The sequence below is a fragment of the Ylistrum balloti genome, unplaced genomic scaffold (genome assembly GCF_031769215.1).
Source record: "Ylistrum balloti isolate Yb309-2 unplaced genomic scaffold, AGI_CSIRO_Ybal_v1 Utg370512, whole genome shotgun sequence".
Taxonomy (NCBI): domain Eukaryota; kingdom Metazoa; phylum Mollusca; class Bivalvia; order Pectinida; family Pectinidae; genus Ylistrum; species Ylistrum balloti.
This window is the reverse complement of record NW_026782330.1, coordinates 953,273-974,701: the sequence shown is the minus strand read 5'-3', so window position 1 is coordinate 974,701 and position 21,429 is coordinate 953,273.

Genomic DNA, 21,429 nt, shown 5'->3' with positions numbered 1-21,429 from the left:
ACACTTATTGTGATATGGTGAATTTGTTTCGTGAGTAAGTCATAAAAACGCTGCAGGCTAAATCTATAAATGTATTTTTCATTATAAAGACTCACGTGATTGATTACTAATATTAGCGCTAAAGTGAACAGCTTTGTTACGAGATACCATCCAATATTACATTTCGATAATATTTTAGAAGTCAGAAATGAGTTACAATTGATATTCAGGGAGAGATAAAGAGATTAACGATTTGTCGTTTTCTATGTAGGGATATCAATCAAACGTAAATATATTTCACATTGATGAATACTCTACAAATCACTTCCGAACACCAATAATTGTTACTATAACTGTAAAGAGTGATGTGTGATGTTTTAAAACACAGAAAATGACCATGTGACGATAAGCTGTCTTAGTTAAAGCGGATATTATAACACGTGAACAGAGAATATAATCAGGATTTGTTTTCCTAAACATAGAATAGGTAGTAATGCGGGCTTCAGTGATCACAAGACATGTAAAAGGGGGAATCAGAAATATGCATAAAATACATCAATTAATAACCCTTATCAAACAGATCACCCAATTCCAGACGATGTCTTAGGGCACGACTTGTAATGGAGATGTAGCCACAAAAACTAAGACCTTTGAACGAACTGCTGTCGTTTACTGGTATTGAACCAGTCTGATGGAACAGCCGGACTAACAGCCTCCTCGACATGTGTACTTCTAGCTGTTTGTATAAAGCTGAGAAATCCCAAGATCCCTCTTCTCGGATGCAGTTGTCTCTTTTTCTCGTTTTCAACATAGCCATGTAAACGTTTGGGAATATTACAAAGAATCGCTTGATATAAAGCACCAAATTGATAGAGAATGGGTGGTTGTAACTCACTACAAGAGTGATCACTCCAGGGACGAAACATTCAAAATAACAGTTCATCTAAAATCTGTCGGATCCAGCCACCGTACTAACCTCTAACAGGATGTGTATCTATAGAACCGATCGTGTGATCGGACACTTCTTTAAAGAATCGTTTTTACACCATTTGAAAAGTATTTTTTCTTCTGAAAACACGTGACCAGTTGCAAATTCGAATCTTAAGATAAAATAAACTATAAAAAATATTGTTTTCAAATTTGTCTCAAATACATTTTAAAATAATTTTGCCATTTAACAGGATACAGAACGATCTGTACGTAAAAACAACATACAGAGATCTGTACGTAAATACAGTATACAGAGATCTGTACGTACAGTGATCTGTATGTAAATACAATATACAGAGATCTGTACGTAAATACAACACACAGAGATCTGTACGTAATCACAACATAGATTTGTACGTAAATACGATACACGGAGTGATCTGTAGGTAAATACAACATCCAGCGATCTGTACGTAAATATAACACACAGAGATGTGTACGTAAATACAACATACACAGATCTGTACGTAAATACAACATACAGAGATCTGTACGTAAATACAACACACAGAGCGATCTGTACGTAAATACATCATACAGAGCGATCTGTACGTAAATGCAATATACACGTAAATACAACATACAGAGCGATCTGTACGTAAATACAACATACAGAAATCTGTACGTAAATACAACATACAGAGATATGTACGTAAATATAACACACAGAGATGTGTACGTAAATACAACACACAGAGATATGTACGTAAATACAACATACACAGAGATATGTACGTAAATACAACACACAGAGCGATCTGTACGTAAATATATCATACATAGCGATCTGTACGTAAATACAACACACAGAGCGATCTGTACGTAAATACAACATACAGAGCGATCTGTACGTAAATACGACATACAGAGAGATCAGTACGTAAATACAACATACAGCGATCTGTATGTAAATACGACATACAGAGATCTGTACGTAAATACAACATACAGAGATCTGTACGTAAATACAACATACATAGATATGTACGTAAATACGACATACAGAGATCTCTACGTAAATAAAACATACAGAGCGATCTGTACGTAAATACAACATACACAGATCTGTACGTAAATACGACATACAAAGATCTCTACGTAAATAAAACATACAGAGCGATCTGTGTGAAAATACAACATACACACGTAAATACAACATACAGAGCGATCTGTACGTAAATACAACATTCAGAGCGATCTGTACGTAAATACAACACACAGAGCGATCTGTACGTAAATACAACATACAGAGCGATCTGTACGTAAATACAACACACAGAGTGATCTGTACGTAAATACAACATACAGAGCGATCTGTACGTAAATACAACATACAAAGAGATCTGTACGTAAATACAACATACACAGATCTGTACGTAAATACGACATACAGAGATCTGTATGTAAATAAAACATACAGAGCGATATGTGTGTAAATACAACATACACGTAAATACAACACACAGAGCGATCTGTATGTAAATACAACATACAGAGCGATCTGTACGTAAATACGACATACAGAGAGATCAGTACGTAAATACAACATACAGCGATCTGTATGTAAATACGACATACAGAGATCTGTACGTAAATACAACATACAGAGATCTGTACGTAAATACAACATACATAGATCTGTACGTAAATACGACATACAGAGATCTCTACGTAAATAAAACATACAGAGCGATCTGTACGTAAATACAACATACAGAGCGATCTGTACGTAAATACAACATACACAGATCTGTACGTAAATACGACATACAGAGAGATCTGTATGTAAATAAAACATACAGAGCGATATGTGTGTAAATACAACATACACGTAAATACAACATACAGAGCGATCTGTACGTAAATACAACACACAGAGCGATCTGTACGTAAATACAACATACAGAGATCTGTACGTAAATACAACATACACAGATCTGTACCTAAATACATCATACAGAGCGATATGTACGTAAATATAACATACAGAGATCTGTACGTAAATACAACATACACAGATCTGTACGTAAATACATCATACAGAGCGATATGTACGTAAATACAACATACAGAGCCATCTGTACGTAAATACAACATACAGAGATCTGTACGGAAATACAACACACTGAGATATGTACGTAAATACAACATACAGAGTGATATGTACGTAAATACGATACACAAAGATCTGTACGTAAATATAACACAGAGTGATCTGTATGTAAATACAACACACAGAGATCTGTATGTAAATACGACATACAGAGCGATATGTACGTAAATACAACACATAGGTTATGTTATAATGAAACAGATCTAACGGAAGAGCTTTTACAATAAAAAAGTGATTAGAACAGTATATAATACTGTTATTTCTATATTCAAACTGTAGTGACTAACAAGAGTACTTCTACCAAAATCGTTTTCTAGTACACAGCTGTTTATGTTTATTTTGCCAATGATAATAATCAGATATATATAAAGGAGAATTGATTTGAACATTGCATTGAAATACAGACATGTTTTAAGATATATGTATATGAAGGTGGATGATATGAACGTGTGAACGGAAGTGCCCTTAAGCCTAGGAAATATGCCCTTTTCCTAGCTATGTGTCTGCGAGGTGTGGAAGGTTCTGGTTGTAAGTTGTCTAAATACCTCCTAGAAATTATGTCAATTTTCTATCGTTGGTATCACTTTGTAATATCTGATGATGTTTATGATAACATTTAATCTTTGTCATATAAAGCAAGCCTTCAGATGGTATTAACATAAATGAATGGTTAAATCCACTCCCTGTACATCCCCTTGGTTTGGATCATAATTGATCACACAAACTAAAATTATGGAGATACATTTTAGCATTTAATATCCCCTTTGGCAGAAGAATCACTTTCGAAATATCTCCATTTTCATTTCCATTCTGTCAGTAATTTGAAGATGCAGACAAGCAATTAACGGGTAACATTAGAAGGAACGTCTGGCTACATGATCTTCTTCTGTTCAAGACTAATAACAGGCACCGATACCAATACCGGATTTACAATCAATGGAACGGTATCGGAACACTAACTCCGAAACAGTGCTCGGAACAGCCTCTAGCCTTGTCTTTGACTTGACAGCTGTGAAAATTTCATCAAAAATTTAAATAGCAATAAAAGCAGTAGACCTTGACTTCCTAAGATTGAAAATAATCATAATATGTATATAACAGTATTATGTACTAGTCTACGGAATCTGTCCTCGAGCTGAGCTTCTCGAAAGATACATTCAAACGGGAACATGACTCTAATGCAGCGGTTTGAACACATTCATAACCAAGGACAGTAATCCAAAAAGGTTGAGGTAGAGGGAAGTGATTAGTAAAAGGAAAGTGTACAAGACTTAAAGGGCATCAAAAGGTTGATACGACTTTATAATGGGTTTAAGATGTGGTAAACAATTGTGTATGGATGAGGTACAGGAGTGACGGGGAGGATTGGTCTGGGTCTTTGTGGCGGTGTGTAGGGTGTTTGGTGTTGGGGAGGGTTGTGTGTGGCGGTGTGTGAGATGATAGGTGTTAGGGAGGTTTGTGTGAGGCAGTGTGTGGGGTGTTAGGTGTTGGGGAGGGTTGTGTGTGGTGGTGTGTGAGATGTTAGGTGTTAGGGAGGGTTGTGTGTGGCGGTGTGTGAGATGTTAGGTGTTAGGGAGGGTTGTGTGTGGCGGTGTGTGGGATGTTAGGTGTTGGGGAGGGTTGTGTGTGGGGGTGTGTGGGATGGTAGGTGTTGGGGAGGGTTGTGTGTGGCGGTGTGTGAGATGGTAGGTGTTGGGGAGAGTTGTGTATGGCGGTATGTGGGATGTTAGGTGTTGGGGAGGGTTGTGTGTGGGGGTGTGTGGGATGGTAGGTGTTGGGGAGGGTTGTGTGTGGCGGTGTGTGAGATGGTAGGTGTTGGGGAGAGTTGTGTATGGCGGTATGTGGGATGTTAGGTGTTGGGGAGGGTTGTGTGTGGCGGTGTTTGGGGTAGGTGTTGGCGGGGGGTTGTGTGTGGCGGTGTGTGGGGTAGGTGTTGGATGGGTTGTGTGTGGCGGTGTGTGGGATGGTAGGTGTTAGGAAGGGTTGTGTGTGGCGGTGAGTGAGATGGTAGGTGTTGGGGAGGGCTGTGTGTGGCGGTGTGTGAGATGTTAGGTGTTGGGGAGTGTTGTCTGTGGCGGTGAGTGAGATGGTAGGTGTTGGGGAGAGTTGTGTATGGCGGTGTGTGGGATGTTAGGTGTTGGGGAGGGTTGTGTGTGGCGGTGTGTGGGGTAGGTGTTGGGGAGGGTTGTGTGTGGCGGTGTGTGGGGTAGGTGTTGGGGAGGGTTGTGTGTGGCGGTGTGTGGGGTAGGTGTTGGGGAGGGTTGTGTGTGGCGGTGTGTGGGATGGTAGGTGTTGGGGAGGGTTGTATGTGGCGGTGTGTGGGGTAGGTGTTGGGGAGTGTTGTGTGTGGCGGTGTGTTGGATGGTAGGTGTTGGGGAGGGTAGTGTATGGCGGTGTGTGGGGTAGGTGTTGGGGAGGGTTGTGTGTGGCGGTGTGTGAGATGGTAGGTGTTAGGGAGGGTTGTGTGTGGCGGTGTGTGGGATGTTAGGTGTTGGGGAGGGTTGTGTGTGGCGGTGTGTGGGGTAGGTGTTGGGGAGGGTTGTGTGTGGCGGTGTGTGGGGTAGGTGTTGGGGAGGGTTGTGTGTGGCGGTGTGTGGGATGTTAGGTGTTGGGGAGGGTTTTGTGTGGCGGTGTGTGGGATGGTAGGTGTTGGGGAGGGTTGTATGTGGCGGTGTGTGGGGTAGGTGTTGGGGAGTGTTGTGTGTGGCGGTGTGTTGGATGGTAGGTGTTGGGGAGGGTTGTGTGTGGCGGTGTGTGGGATAGTAGGTGTTGGGGAGGGTTGTGTGTGGCGGTGTGTGAGATGGTAGGTGTTAGGGAGGGTTGTGTGTGGCGGTGTGTGGGATTTTAGGTGTTGGGGAGGGTTGTGTGTGGCGGTGTGTCAGATGTTAGGTGTTGGGGAGGGTTGTGTGTGGCGGTGTGTGGGATGTTAGGTGTTGGGGAGGGTTGTGTGTGGCGGTGTGTGGGATGTTAGGTGTTGGGGAGGGTTGTGTGTGGCGGTGTGTGGGGTAGGTGTTGGGGAGTGTTGTGTGTGGCGGTGTGTGGGATGTTAGGTGTTGGGGAGGGTTTTGTGTGGCGGTGTGTGGGATGGTAGGTGTTGGGGAGGGTTGTATGTGGCGGTGTGTGGGGTAGGTGTTGGGGAGTGTTGTGTGTGGCGGTGTGTTGGATGGTAGGTGTTGGGGAGGGTTGTGTGTGGCGGTGTGTGGGATAGTAGGTGTTGGGGAGGGTTGTGTGTGGCGGTGGGTGAGATGGCAGGTGTTAGGGAGGGTTGTGTGTGGCGGTGTGTGTGATTTTAGGTGTTGGGGAGGGTTGTGTGTGGTGGTGTGTGGGATGTTAGGTGTTGGGGAGGGTTGTGTGTGGCGGTGTGTGGGATGTTAGGTGTTGGGGAGGGTTTTGTGTGGCGGTGTGTGGGATGTTAGGTGTTGGGGAGGGTTGTGTGTGGCGGTGTGTGAGATGTTAGGTGTTGGGGAGGGTTGTGTGTGGCGGTGTGTGGGATGTTAGGTGTTGGGGAGGGTTGTGTGTGGCGGTGTGTGGGATGTTAGGTGTTGGGGAGGGTTGTGTGTGGCGGTGTGTGGGGTAGGTGTTGGGGAGTGTTGTGTGTGGCGGTGTGTGGGATGTTAGGTGTTGGGGAGGGTTTTGTGTGGCGGTGTGTGGGATGGTAGGTGTTGGGGAGGGTTGTATGTGGCGGTGTGTGGGATGTTAGGTGTTGGGGAGGGTTGTGTGTGGCGGTGTGTGGGATGTTAGGTGTTGGGGAGGGTTATTTGTGGCGGTGTGTGGAATGAAAGTAGACTTTGTACCCCTGACATTCCTACTTGAAATGATTTATAGTTTCCCTGTCTAAATGAGTATTGTGGACTTTGTACTGTACCTGCTGTCAACAATAACTTAAACCTTGTGGTAAGAACATGGTATGACATTTGGTATGGAAGCCATTGAACTTCAGTCGCTTTTTCTTTCTTTTTTTCTTTGTTGCTTTATGCGGAGTTGTATACATTTTTTTCCAATCTCTTACATCAAACGAGAATATTTCATCTTGATTAAGAACATTGCAGAATGTTGGATTTACTAATGTTTTACAAGATCTTTGTATTTTGAGGTACGACACGGCGAATAACTGGTTTCAAATTTATTGGTTAAGGGCCCGGCAGACATTTGCGAATTGAAGATGTTAACTAATGAACTTGCAGGAAATTTGTATGAAGTTTATAGTTTCCCGATATTTCTTCCAAACTGTAGAAGGAAGAAATACTCGTGAAAAGATCTGAAATAGTCTGTATTCCTGAAAAGATCTGAAATAGTCTGTATTCCTGAAAAGATCTGAAATAGTCTGTATTCCTGAAAAGATCTGAAATAGTCTGTATTCCTGAAAAGATCTGAAATAGTCTGTATTCCTGAAAAGATCTGAAATAGTCTGTATTCCTGAAAAGATCTGAAATAGTCTGTATTCCCGTTTCTCATTTATAGAAGACGGATCTACCTGAAATAGTTATAATTTTGTTATGCCAAGTTTTTGCTATGACTTATCTTTCCTCGAGATCCGTAATTTATTTTGAATTATTCAGTTTGTATCAAGCAGTAAACACATCTTTCCAAAAGTAGTTTTTACATATTTTACTACATCTCTAAATATATTCATCACCAATATTCATCAACACATTCATATTAATGTTGTCTTTCTAAGGCTGATTACCATTTCCCTTCGTTACTTTATAGTCTCCCAACCCATCCTAGTTTTACAGCGACAATAAAAATATTCAAATCAACCATCTCCAATCGGCCAGCAATATAGTGTTCAACAACAGTGTTTATTTTGATTTTATCTGTTTAACTACTCCATAAAGATTAGGGTTTCTTTAATCACCTTTTGGGTTTGGGAGGGATATAAAGAAATGATTACACTAAGACATCAGTGATGATTTATAATATAAACTTAACTTCATTCACATGTAAATATACCTAGACATTACTATAGAAATAATCACATATGAACCGGATCCGGAAACAAGTCATTAACTTATCTATATCCGTCTCCGTTTTTTTGTTAAACACACATTGATTGAATAGGTAAGACATCAAACTGGAAAATGAAACAGGAAGGTGTTGATTCATGTAAATGTGAAAAAATGTCGCAGAAAATGAGATGAGAAGGTGAAAAAATGAGGGAGAGGGATGTTGTCTATGTCATGATGGCAAGACGAATACAACATACTGAATCAGGTCTGTATGGGGCAGAGAGGTAATAGACCAATCAAATCTCTTGGAGCTGTCAACGAAGGATTGGGCAAATGATGGAATATTTGTAAGCTCGTTGTTATCGAAGTATTTCTGTTGAGGTAAGATTGTAAAGAATACTAAAACAACGACCACGATGTTTAGAGAAAATCCGACAAATACTAGTAATGTGTTTGTTAGCATCATCTCCTTAATTACAATGACACAGGGTGATTATTAACGAAATAGATCGTACTGACTGCACTACATCCTAAATCTGATGAATCAGACCCATTCTACCACTACTGGACTACATCCTAAATCTGATGAATCAGACCCATTCTACCACTACTGGACTACATCCTCAATCTGATGAATCAGGCCCATTCTACCACTACTGACCTCAATCTGATGAATCAGACCCATTCTACCACTACTGGACTACGTCCTCAATCTGATGAATCAGGCCCATTCTACCACTACTACACTACATCCCCAATCTGATGAATCAGGCCCATTCTACCACTACTACACTACATCCCCAATCTGATGAATCAGGCCCATTCTACCACTACTGGACTACATCCTCAATCTGTGATCTGGCCCATTCTACCACTACTGGACTACATCCTCAATCTGATGAATCAGACCCATTCTATCACTACTGGACTACGTCCTCAATCTGATGAATCAGACCCATGCTACCACTACTGGACTACATCCTCAATCTGATGAATCAGACCCATTCTACCACTACTGGACTACGTCCTCAATCTGATGAATCAGACCCATTCTACCACTACTGGACTACATTCTCAATCTGATGAATCAGACCCATTCTATCACTACTGGACTACATCCTCAATCTGTGATCTGGCCCATTCTACCACTACTGGACTACATTCTACCACTACTGGACTACATCCTCAATCTGTGATCTGGCCCATTCTACCACTACTGGACTACATCCTCAATCTGATGAATCAGACCCATTCTACCACTACTGGACTACATCCTCAATCTGATGAATCAGACCCATTCTACCACTACTGGACCCATTCTACCACTACTGGACTACATCCTCAATCTGATGAATCAGGCCCATTCTACCACTACTGGACTACATCCTCAATCTGATGAATCAGACCCATTCTACCACTACTGGACTACATCCTCAATCTGATGAATCAGACCCATTCTACCACTACTGGACTACATCCTCAATCTGATGAATCAGACCCATTCTACCACTACTGGACTACATCCTCAATCTGATGAATCAGACCCATTCTACCACTACTGGACTACATCCTCAATCTGATGAATCAGACCCATTCTACCACTACTGGACTACATCCTCAATCTGATGAATCAGGCCCATTCTACCACTACTGGACTACATCCTCAATCTGATGAATCAGACCCATTCTACCACTACTGGACTACATCCTCAATCTGATGAATCAGGCCCATTCTACCACTACTGGACATTCTACATACCACTACTGGAATCTGATGAATCAGACCCATTCTACCACTACTGGACTACATCCTCAATCTGATGAATCAGACCCATTCTACCACTACTGGACTACATCCTCAATCTGATGAATCAGACCCATTCTACCACTACTGGACTACATCCTAAATCTGATGAATCAGGCCCATTCTACCACTACTGGACTACATCCTCAATCTGATGAATCAGGCCCATTCTACCACTACTGGACTACATCCTCAATCTGATGAATCAGACCCATTCTACCACTACTGGACTACATCCTCAATCTGATGAATCAGACCCATTCTACCACTACTGGACTACATCCTCAATCTGATGAATCAGGCCGATTCTACCACTACTGGACTACATCCTCAATCTGATGAATCAGACCCATTCTACCACTACTGGACTACGTCCTCAATCTGATGAATCAGACCCATTCTACCACTACTGGACTACATTCTCAATCTGATGAATCAGACCCATTCTACCACTACTGGACTACATCCTAAATCTGATGAATCAGACCCATTCTACCACTACTGGACTACATCCTCAATCTGATGAATCAGACCCATTCTACCACTACTGGACTACATCCTCAATCTGATGAATCAGACCCATTCTACCACTACTGGACTACATCCTCAATCTGATGAATCAGACCCATTCTACCACTACTGGACTACATCCTCAATCTGATGAATCAGACCCATTCTACCACTACTGGACTACATCTACCACTACTGGACTACATCCTCAATCTGATGAATCAGGCCCATTCTACCACTACTGGACTACATCCTCAATCTGATGAATCAGGCCGATTCTACCACTACTGGACTACATCTACCACTACTGGACTACATCCTCAATCTGATGAATCAGACCCATTCTACCACTACTGGACTACATCCTCAATCTGATGAATCAGACCCATTCTACCACTACTGGACTACATCCTCAATCTGATGAATCAGGCCCATTCTACCACTACTGGACTACATCTACCACTACTGGACTACATCCTAAATCTGATGAATCAGACCCATTCTACCACTACTGGACTACATCCTCAATCTGATGAATCAGGCCCATTCTACCACTACTGGACTACATCCTCAATCTGATGAATCAGACCCATTCTACCACTACTGGACTACATTCTCAATCTGATGAATCAGACCCATTCTACCACTACTGGACTACATCCTAAATCTGATGAATCAGACCCATTCTACCACTACTGGACTACATCCTCAATCTGATGAATCAGACCCATTCTACCACTACTGGACTACATCCTAAATCTGATGAATCAGGCCCATTCTACCACTACTGGACTACATTCTCAATCTGATGAATCAGACCCATTCTACCACTACTACACTACATCCTCAATCTGATGAATCAGGCCCATTCTACCACTACTGGACTACATCCTCAATCTGATGAATCAGACCCATTCTACCACTACTGGACTACATCCTCAATCTGATGAATCAGACCCATTCTACCACTACTGGACTACATCCTCAATCTGATGAATCAGGCCCATTCTACCACTACTGGACTACATCCTAAATCTGATGAATCAGACCCATTCTACCACTACTGGACTACATCCTCAATCGGGAATCAGACCCATTCTACCACTACTGGACTACATCCTCAATCTGATGAATCAGACCCATTCTACCACTACTGGACTCATAATCATCAGACCCATTCTACCACTACTGGACTACATCCTCAATCTGATGAATCAGGCCCATTCTACCACTACTGGACTACATCCTCAATCTGATGAATCAGACCCATTCTACCACTACTGGACTACATCCTCAATCTGATGAATCAGGCCCATTCTACCACTACTGGACTACATCCTCAATCTGATGAATCAGACCCATTCTACCACTACTGGACTACATCCTCAATCTGATGAATCAGACCCATTCTACCACTACTGGACTACATCTACCACTACTGGACTACATCCTAAATCTGATGAATCAGGCCCATTCTACCACTACTGGACTACATCCTCAATCTGATGAATCAGGCCCATTCTACCACTACTGGACTACATCCTCAATCTGATGAATCAGGCCCATTCTACCACTACTGGACTACATCCTCAATCTGATGAATCAGGCCCATTCTACCACTACTGGACTACATCCTCAATCTGATGAATCAGACCCATTCTACCACTACTGGACTACATCCTCAATCTGATGAATCAGGCCCATTCTACCACTACTGGACTACATCCTCAATCTGATGAATCAGGCCCATTCTACCACTACTGGACTACATCCTCAATCTGATGAATCAGGCCCATTCTACCACTACTGGACTACATCCTCAATCTGATGAATCAGGCCCATTCTACCACTACTGGACTACATCCTCAATCTGATGAATCAGACCCATTCTACCACTACTGGACTACATCCTCAATCTGATGAATCAGACCCATTCTACCACTACTGGACTACATCCTCAATCTGATGAATCAGGCCCATTCTACCACTACTGGACTACATCCTCAATCTGATGAATCAGGCCCATTCTACCACTACTGGACTACATCTACCACTACTGGACTACATCCTCAATCTGATGAATCAGGCCCATTCTACCACTACTGGACTACATCCTCAATCTGATGAATCAGGCCCATTCTACCACTACTGGACTACATCCTCAATCTGATGAATCAGGCCCATTCTACCACTACTGGACTACATCCTCAATCTGATGAATCAGGCCCATTCTACCACTACTGGACTACATCCTCAATCTGATGAATCAGACCCATTCTACCACTACTGGACTACATCCTCAATCTGATGAATCAGGCCCATTCTACCACTACTGGACTACATCCTCAATCTGATGAATCAGGCCCATTCTACCACTACTGGACTACATCCTCAATCTGATGAATCAGACCCATTCTATGAATCCCACTACTGGACTACATCCTAAATCTGATGAATCAGGCCCATTCTACCACTACTGGACTACATTCTCAATCTGATGAATCAGGCCCATTCTACCACTACTGGACTACATCCTCAATCTGATGAATCAGACCCATTCTACCACTACTGGACTACATCCTCAATCTGATGAATCAGGCCCATTCTACCACTACTGGACTACATTCTCAATCTGATGAATCAGGCCCATTCTACCACTACTGTGTTTATAAGGAACTTTGTTTCCCAGTGTATCTAAAGGATTTTTCATATTTGTTATCGATGGATCACAATCGGACGAAGAATTCCAGATACTAAACAGGAAAGATTCCATGTAAACAGCTGTATGACTGGAATGAGGATGACTGTTCTTACCATCAAGGGTATTGTGAAATACGCATTATTAGGCTTCAAAGGCCCGTAGCATCACTGACGAGTCCTAGAAGTTTTTGCAATCATTTTTATCAAAATTTGATTGGGAAAGCAAAGTCAAGAATTTCAAATCATTTTAATATAATTCTAAGATACGGAGTAAAATGGTTTTTTTCAGAATCTATTAATCAAAATCATACCAGTCATATTGTTTCTTCTATACATTTCATAATTTCATTTAGTAATTGTGTATTCTTTCCAATATATCCTCTAGACATCCGGTCTGATTATTACCCATAATTTTATTTAGAACCTTTTTATACACAAATAAAAGATGATTGTGAATATTACAGATTAACCAAAGTAATCAATTGATGTTACCATGTAAAGTTATATTGAACCGTTAATATTGATAAAAACATTATAATGTCTTTTTATTCCATTTATAAAATAATGATCATGATTAATATCAAAACTAGCCTAGAATAAATGCATAAAAGTATAGGATATGCGTTTAATTAAGAGGTACGAGGTTTTGCTATCGTGAGATTTGCTTAATGTACCTTGTAAGTTGATATGTGGGGCTGGATAATGGACTATATAGAATATTGTACATTTATAAAGATAATATATATTATATTGATAGGACTATGTAGAATATTGTACATTTATAAAGATAATATATATATATTGTACATTTAATAAAGATAATATGTATTATATTGACTATGTATTGACATATAAAGATGTACATTTAATAAAGATAATATATAGTATATATATTATGTACATTTTATAAAGATAACAAATATTATATTGACAGGACTATGTAGAACATTGTACATTTATAACTTTTTCTTAAGATACACCAACAAACACATTGAGGATTAATTATATAATGAACATGCTACTTTAGGGATTTTTGTTTTCTGCTTTGTTTCTTTGTTAGTTGCTTTTTGTAGTTGAATCATTAAAAAGAAGGTATAAATGCAAATGGCGATCGCCATGACGACCGTTTGCAGATATGTGTGAAGCGGTAGTATCCAACTACAGCGATGTCATTTAGAGGTGAGTCCCCAACATTTAGCTATATGATATTGAAATAATCGATAGGAAATGTTCTTATTCCACGCGGCTTTTCAAACTCTTTACTTCTATGGCAATTTCAGTCCCATTGTCGTCACAGCAATTTATACCAGGGCTTTTTCTACACGCGGATTTCGTAAGCCAGCCTACCTCGTGTACATGTAACTTAACCGCAAATATCAAAGTCATGCCTACTGCGATGAAATCCGATTACCTGCGTATATATAGAAAGGCGTTCCCTTCGGACTCCTTCTATCGCTGTCTCCGATCTGACTTTCTGGCTAACGTTGAGTTAACTACCAATACAGAAGCTGCTTTCATAACGTGTATGGTCCCAGACGATCATTAACAAGTAAAGATCCGAAAAGTCCCGAGAGAATAGCTGCCTCGCTTTCATACGTCATATGTACAAAATGTATAGACAAATGTATGACGTGTCAATGTCGGCGCGAGATTTGTAGGGCTACACAACAATTCAATAAAGCTGTCAGCGCGATGGTGGGCAATAGAGGCGAACACAGAAGGAATATATATACTTATATATACATATATTTTTAACTGTGGCAGATATTGTTTCTATTTCAACTGTAAACGTTTTCAAAACAATATAAGAGAATTACCCCCCAAAGCCTTTATAATTCGTTTACAAGTGTCTCAACATTGACTGTTCTGTAGCTTCTGGTTTTGTTTTCCATGGCGATACCATGGTATCTCCGTATTTGATACAAGTCTCTATGTTAAGTTTTTACAATTTGTATGCAGCTTGTCGTGTTAAGGAGCTGTCTTGACGAATGTTTAGGAGATGTAGTTGTACATGTCAGATGTATTTTGTGCTGATCGAGTGACGTCTTAATTTTGCTTTTAAAAATTCTGTCTGAAATATTATCCAAAAGGGAGGTAATATTGTGAACTTGAGTTATTTGGAAATGTACCATATATCTTGAAGATTTAAATATAGATTTATGTAATTTCAACACTGTTGGCAATAATGATCGGCTACTTGTATATGTTTGACATCGATTTGCATGCATCTCAATCGTGGACTGACACTTCTTATCTGTTCACGGCTCCCCAAGAAGGATATTTTGTTACTGAATATCGGCTCCTGATTGAGATAAATCGAACAGATAGCATGCTGCTTAAATACGGGTAACAAGGACATCACAAATGAACGCCAACACTCTTAAAACCTTAAACTTATATCTAAGCTGTCCGATTACATTTCACATCATATTTATCACTTCATCAACTTTACCAAGTATTCAATCGTATCGCATATTTGAGATTATGACACATTTGTAATTTTTCAGTGCAGAATTTCAGGTAGATTTTAAAGACGGATATGTTTTTACCAGTTTGTTGTGTAAAAATAACCATCATCGCACCAGAATGAAATAAATGACTTCCAACAGAAGTGTCATTTTAATGACTTTATCAGAAGAAGTTTGCTATATTTGGATTGTGTTGCTTTACGTGTTGTTTCACTGTAGAATTCTATAGATAGCTGTGATCTAATATCACACATTGCTCCGTTCCTTCAGATTGATGAATTCTCATACAACACCCATTTATTATCACTTAGTATACTAATCTCCAATCATAATTCTAGTCTCGGTTTGAAAAGCAACTTCTGGCTATCAACATTCTTGACTGTCGTGTAAACTTTGTATACCGACATCTGATTCGGAGAACAGGTATTATAAATGTAACCGAATCAACGGGGAAATATTGTGCCATGATTGATAAAAGAAAGTAAACAATAACCTTTGTCATTTGACACATCACGTTGTCGAACGCATGCATCTGCATCCTTGAATGAAGACAGCAGAACCAACGGATTGTTGATGAAATAGACACAAGTGAACATGGAAAGTTTACCTCTTTTTATTGTAATTGGTTTTACGGCTCGCCTCCTGACGAAATCGTCCAGGTGAGACAGAATAATCTCACTGAAGGTAAAATGGTTTATTCTGAGGTATTCTGAAGGTCCAGGGCAGATGATTTTAGTGACTCCCTAAAAACGTTATAACCAAAACGTGAGGAAACCCCTTGACGTATAAGTAGGATATCTGTCCACAGATCACGTGGTATCTATTCAATACAGAAACCATGATGTCCTCGTGAATAATCACCAGTCATGTGTTTATGGCGATGTCGGCTAAATCAGGTGATTTACGTCGGGTAAGTGTAGAGAACGGGTAGGTAGAACAGGAGGGAGCAGTAATAACGTAACACAACTCATTAGACCGCAGTACTGTTTGTAAAGGAACAATGTGTCTTGTCAGACAGGTAGGGATATATTTAGAAGTCATATTAACAGATAAAGTGGATAGTGTTCATTGTCAGTATTACAGTTTGAATTGTCTATAAGGAGTATCTAACTTTTAATGAGTCTGTAACAAACTTCTAACTTCATTCACTCTTTGCGTCTTTAATCACTTACTCTAAAATTGGCGGTGGCTGAAAGCGGAGTCATCAAAATATTGCGTGCGAACGCAATAACAATTTATGATAAAAATCTTTTGATACTGTGACCTGTCTTTTTTTGCTTCATAGTTATTTGTTCTGGATAAAAATGTACGTTTTCGTTTCCGGTTAAGAAATATTTTATTCATAATTGTAACTGCATAGGCGGGTTTTTGAGGCCTTGGTACGCTATTTACAAAGTTTCGAAAAAATAACAACTTTTGTGACGCTCCTCTGTTGCTGAAAATTCATTTCCTGTAACGCATAGTCTGTAATGTTGTTTTTTTATTCATTCCCTACAAGCATACGACTATCGAGCATGTTAGTTCATGGACTCCTTAAGTATCATTAAAAAGGATCCAAACCACAACATTTCTGTCAGTTTTTAGAGCCGGTGTTGAGACGTTGCATGACTTCAGTGGTACAAGCACACTTGCTGGGCCTATACCGCCTCTGTCTTTAGTAAAGTCATCTGATAAGGCATTAACAATAGTCTCATTTATTCTACACTTTCACATAAAAGTTGAAATCGATACAGATGATACTAGATGGTGCCTAGGTTAGGTAGGAAACCCTTATGACCGGCTTATTTCGTGAAACAATCACTCCCATTAGACCCGTTTCGTACCGTGAATATTAGTTGGAATGACAAACTGATTGCAAGCAAGAGTTTTAATTGTTACGAATTCCGGAAATGTACGCTCTGGTGCCCACAACAGTATCTTGTGCCTGTTGTAAAACCATATACGGGTTGTATGTCGTCATCTGGTATTAGAAAGAGGAAGGTTTTCTTATCAACATAGTCTTTATATATAAGAAAACACAATTTCTCAAACTGACCAGTTCACGAATTCAGAACATTTAATTCGGTTTCAGCTGTCATAAAACAAGGGTTAGAAGTCTTTAAAAAAAAAGGTCCAGCAATAAATACCAGGAACATTTGGTCAAGGAAGGCGTAAAATTCATTCAAATTTCGAGAGAGTTTTTAGGATGTTCATGTCGTCATAATGTTTATGTCTACAAGATGTTCATATCTACAAGATGTTCTTGTCTGCTCTACCTACAGCAATACCTCGCGCCGTCAAAGCAGAGTAATCTACAACCTCGGTTATATCTGTGGTCTGTATTTTGGTCCCCTAAGTGATTTATATCTCTCATGAAGCTGAGCCAACTTATCACCGTTTGTTGTCACTGGGAGAGATGCTTTACTCCTTATCGCTTTGGATTTAATGCGGCGGACCTCCTGTATGTTGTTCGTAAGGTAGCCTACAGCTACGTTTGTTTCAATCTTAAAATTACCCTGGTTGTTCAAGGTCGATATCCCAATCGCACATGAAATATCTCGTGCCTCTTTTCGAGTTAAGTAGATGTTTGTACTATTAATTATTCCTGAGGATGTCTTTACTGGTTTATCACAAATTATTAACATAAAAAACAAATTCCCCTGATTCTAGTTGTTATTATTTTTTTTCTGATATAAAATCTTGTCGACGACCTGTAACCAGTATTGAGAGGGGTCGGTATCTGAGCTGATGATCACACGTACATTTACTTACCTATACGGGTAGTAATATAACAAATAGCATGTAGACTAAGTGCCGACACGAGCGTACAGGGACGCTCTCCGACGCCAACACCAAGGCGATATTACTTTTCCCGCATTTCTCCGGATTAAGTTGCTACTTAATAGCATGGTATTGGCATAGGACTCAAACATCAGTATGATTTACACAGATTTCATGTCAACATATAAATCATATCTCCTGAAACACGTTTATTATAGATCTAGAAGATCTAGAATTTCATTAAATGAAAATATCCAAAGCCTAGTGCAGAATTAATCAAGGCACATAGTACTCAAGTTGTTAATATGTAACACAGGGGCTTGTGTAAATAGGGTTTCTATTAAGAACTCTTGCGGTAAAACGTGCACAGGGACTTGTTTAGAAATAGGTGCCAAAATTTTACTCATGTGCATTAAGATTATGTTACAAAGCGGTGACAGAGTCGGTAAAATCCTTGGTAGTCTGGTATGTCTTCAGACTCTTCAGTGCCAAGTTGACCTTTCCACTCGGATTTTCAGAGGATTTTAAGTCAACATCAATCTTAAATATGCTGTCTAGCAGGATGGTTCATTATGGCGAACTACAACACTCGTTTTCAAATAATGCTGCTGGGCCAACGAAAGAATCTCCGCCATTTTACACATACAAACATTGTCTGCGGCAACAATTGTCGGTCATTTGCCTCGTTTAAATATAGCCCCTGGTTTGTGATCGGTCAGAGGTGCGCGATACATTCCCTTCTTGTAGCAGCTTGTTCCGGTCTGTCCGCCAGCTTCGTCTGCCGTATGATGGGCTAACACAATATAACAGATTGCTTTTGACGACAATATGGCCAAGACACATCCCTCATTACTGTAATTCTGTACAGGCCGCTAGACCATTATTCACAGTTTCATTTGTGTTTGTTGCCAGTTATTTTATGATAGAGATTCTAAACGACTGTTGTACTTTCTGCGAGCAGTATTTTTTAAAAAGGAAAAAACTGTTACATATATTTCGCTGTCACACTTTGTATGATTATCTGTGAATGGAGTCCTTCTTCGCTACTATCTAATTGGTGCCTGCCTTAGACTTCAACGCAGGAATTTGCTGTCCCTTATCTGCTTTCTTTTGTTTTGGAAGATTAAGACTTTGAGGACGTTTTAGAAAATGAAGATTGATGAAGACTTTGAGGAAGTTATAGAAACACTTTGAGAAAGTTATAGAAAATGCAGATTGATGAAGATTGATGAAGACTTTGAGGAAGTTATAGAAACACTTTGAGGAAGTTATAGAAAATGCAGATTGATGAAGATTGATGAAGACTTTGAGGAAGTTTTAGAAACAATTTGAGGATGTTTTAGAAAATCCAAATTGATTAAGACTTTGAGGAAGTTTTAGAAACACTTTGAGGAAGTTATAGAAAATGCAGATTGATTGAGACTTTGAGGACGTTTTAGAAAATGCAGATTGATGAAGACTTTGAGGAAGTTATAGAAACACTTTGAGGAAGTTATAGAAAATGCAGATTGATGAAGATTGATGAAGACTTTGAGGAAGTTTTAGAAACAATTTGAGGAAGTTATAGAAAATGCAGATTGATTAAGACTTTGAGGAAGTTTTAGAAACACTTTGAGGAAGTTATAGAAAATGCAGATTGATTAAGACTTTGAGGAAGGTTTAGAAACACTTTAAGGACGTTTTAGAAAATGCGGATTGATTAAGACTTTGAGGAAGGTTTAGAAACACTTTAAGGACGTTTTAGAAAATGCGGATTGATTAAGACTTTGAGGAAGTTTTAGAAACACTTTGAGGACGTTTTAGAAAATGCAGATTGATTAAGACTTTGAGGATGTTTTAGAAAATGCACATTGATTAAGACTTTGAGGAAGCTTTAGAAACACTTTGAGGACGTTTTAGGAAATGCAGATTGATGAAGACTTTGAGGAAGCTTTAGAAACACTTTGAGGAAGTTATAGAAAATGCAGATTGATTAAGACTTTGAGGAAGTTTTAGAAACACTTTAAGGACGTTTTAGAAAATGCGGATTGATTAAGACTTTGAGGAAGTTTTAGAAACACTTTAAGGACGTTTTAGAAAATGCAGATTGATTAAGACTTTGAGGAAGCTTTAGAAACACTTTGAGGAAGTTATAGAAAATGCAGATTGATTAAGACTTTGAGGAAGTTTTAGAAACACTTTAACGACGTTTTAGAAAATGCGGATTGATTAAGACTTTGAGGAAGTTTTAGAAACACTTTAAGGACGTTTTAGAAAATGCAGATTGATTAAGACTTTGAGGAAGTTTAAGAAACACTTTAAGGACGTTTTAGAAAATGCAGATTGATTAAGACTTTGAGGAAGCTTTAGAAACACTTTGAGGAAGTTTTAGAAAATGCAGATTGATTAAGACTTTGAGGAAGTTAAAGAAAATGCAAATTGATTAAGACTTTGAGGAAGCTTTTAAAAAACACTTTGAGGAAGTTTTAGAAAATGCAGATTGATTAAGACTTTGAGGAAGTTAAAGAAAATGCAAATTGATTAAGACTTTGAGGAAGTTTTAAAAAACACTTTGAGGAAGTTTTAGAAAATGCGGATTGATTAAGACTTTGATGACGTTTTAGAAAATGCACATTGATTAAGACTTTGAGGACGTTTTAGGAAATGCAGATTGATTAAGACTTTGAGGAAGTTTTAGAAACACTTTGAGGACGTTTTAGAAAATGCAGATTGATTAAGACTTTGAGGACGTTTTAGAAAATGCAGATTGATTAAGACTTTGAGGACGTTTTAGAAAATGCAGATTGATTAAGACTTTGAGGAAGTTTTAGAAAATGCACATTGATTAAGACTTTGAGGAAGCTTTAGAAACACTTTGAGGACGTTTTAGAAAATGCGGATTGATTAAGACTTTGAGGAAGGTTTAGAAACACTTTAAGGACGTTTTAGAAAATGCGGATTGATTAAGACTTTGAGGAAGTTTTAGAAACACTTTGAGGACGTTTTAGAAAATGCAGATTGATTAAGACTTTGAGGAAGTTTTAGAAACACTTTGAGGAAGTTTTAGAAAATGCAGATTGATTAAGACTTTGAGGAAGTTAAAGAAAATGCAGATTGATGAAGACTTTGAGGAAGTTTTAGAAAATGCACATTGATTAAGACTTTGAGGACGTTTTA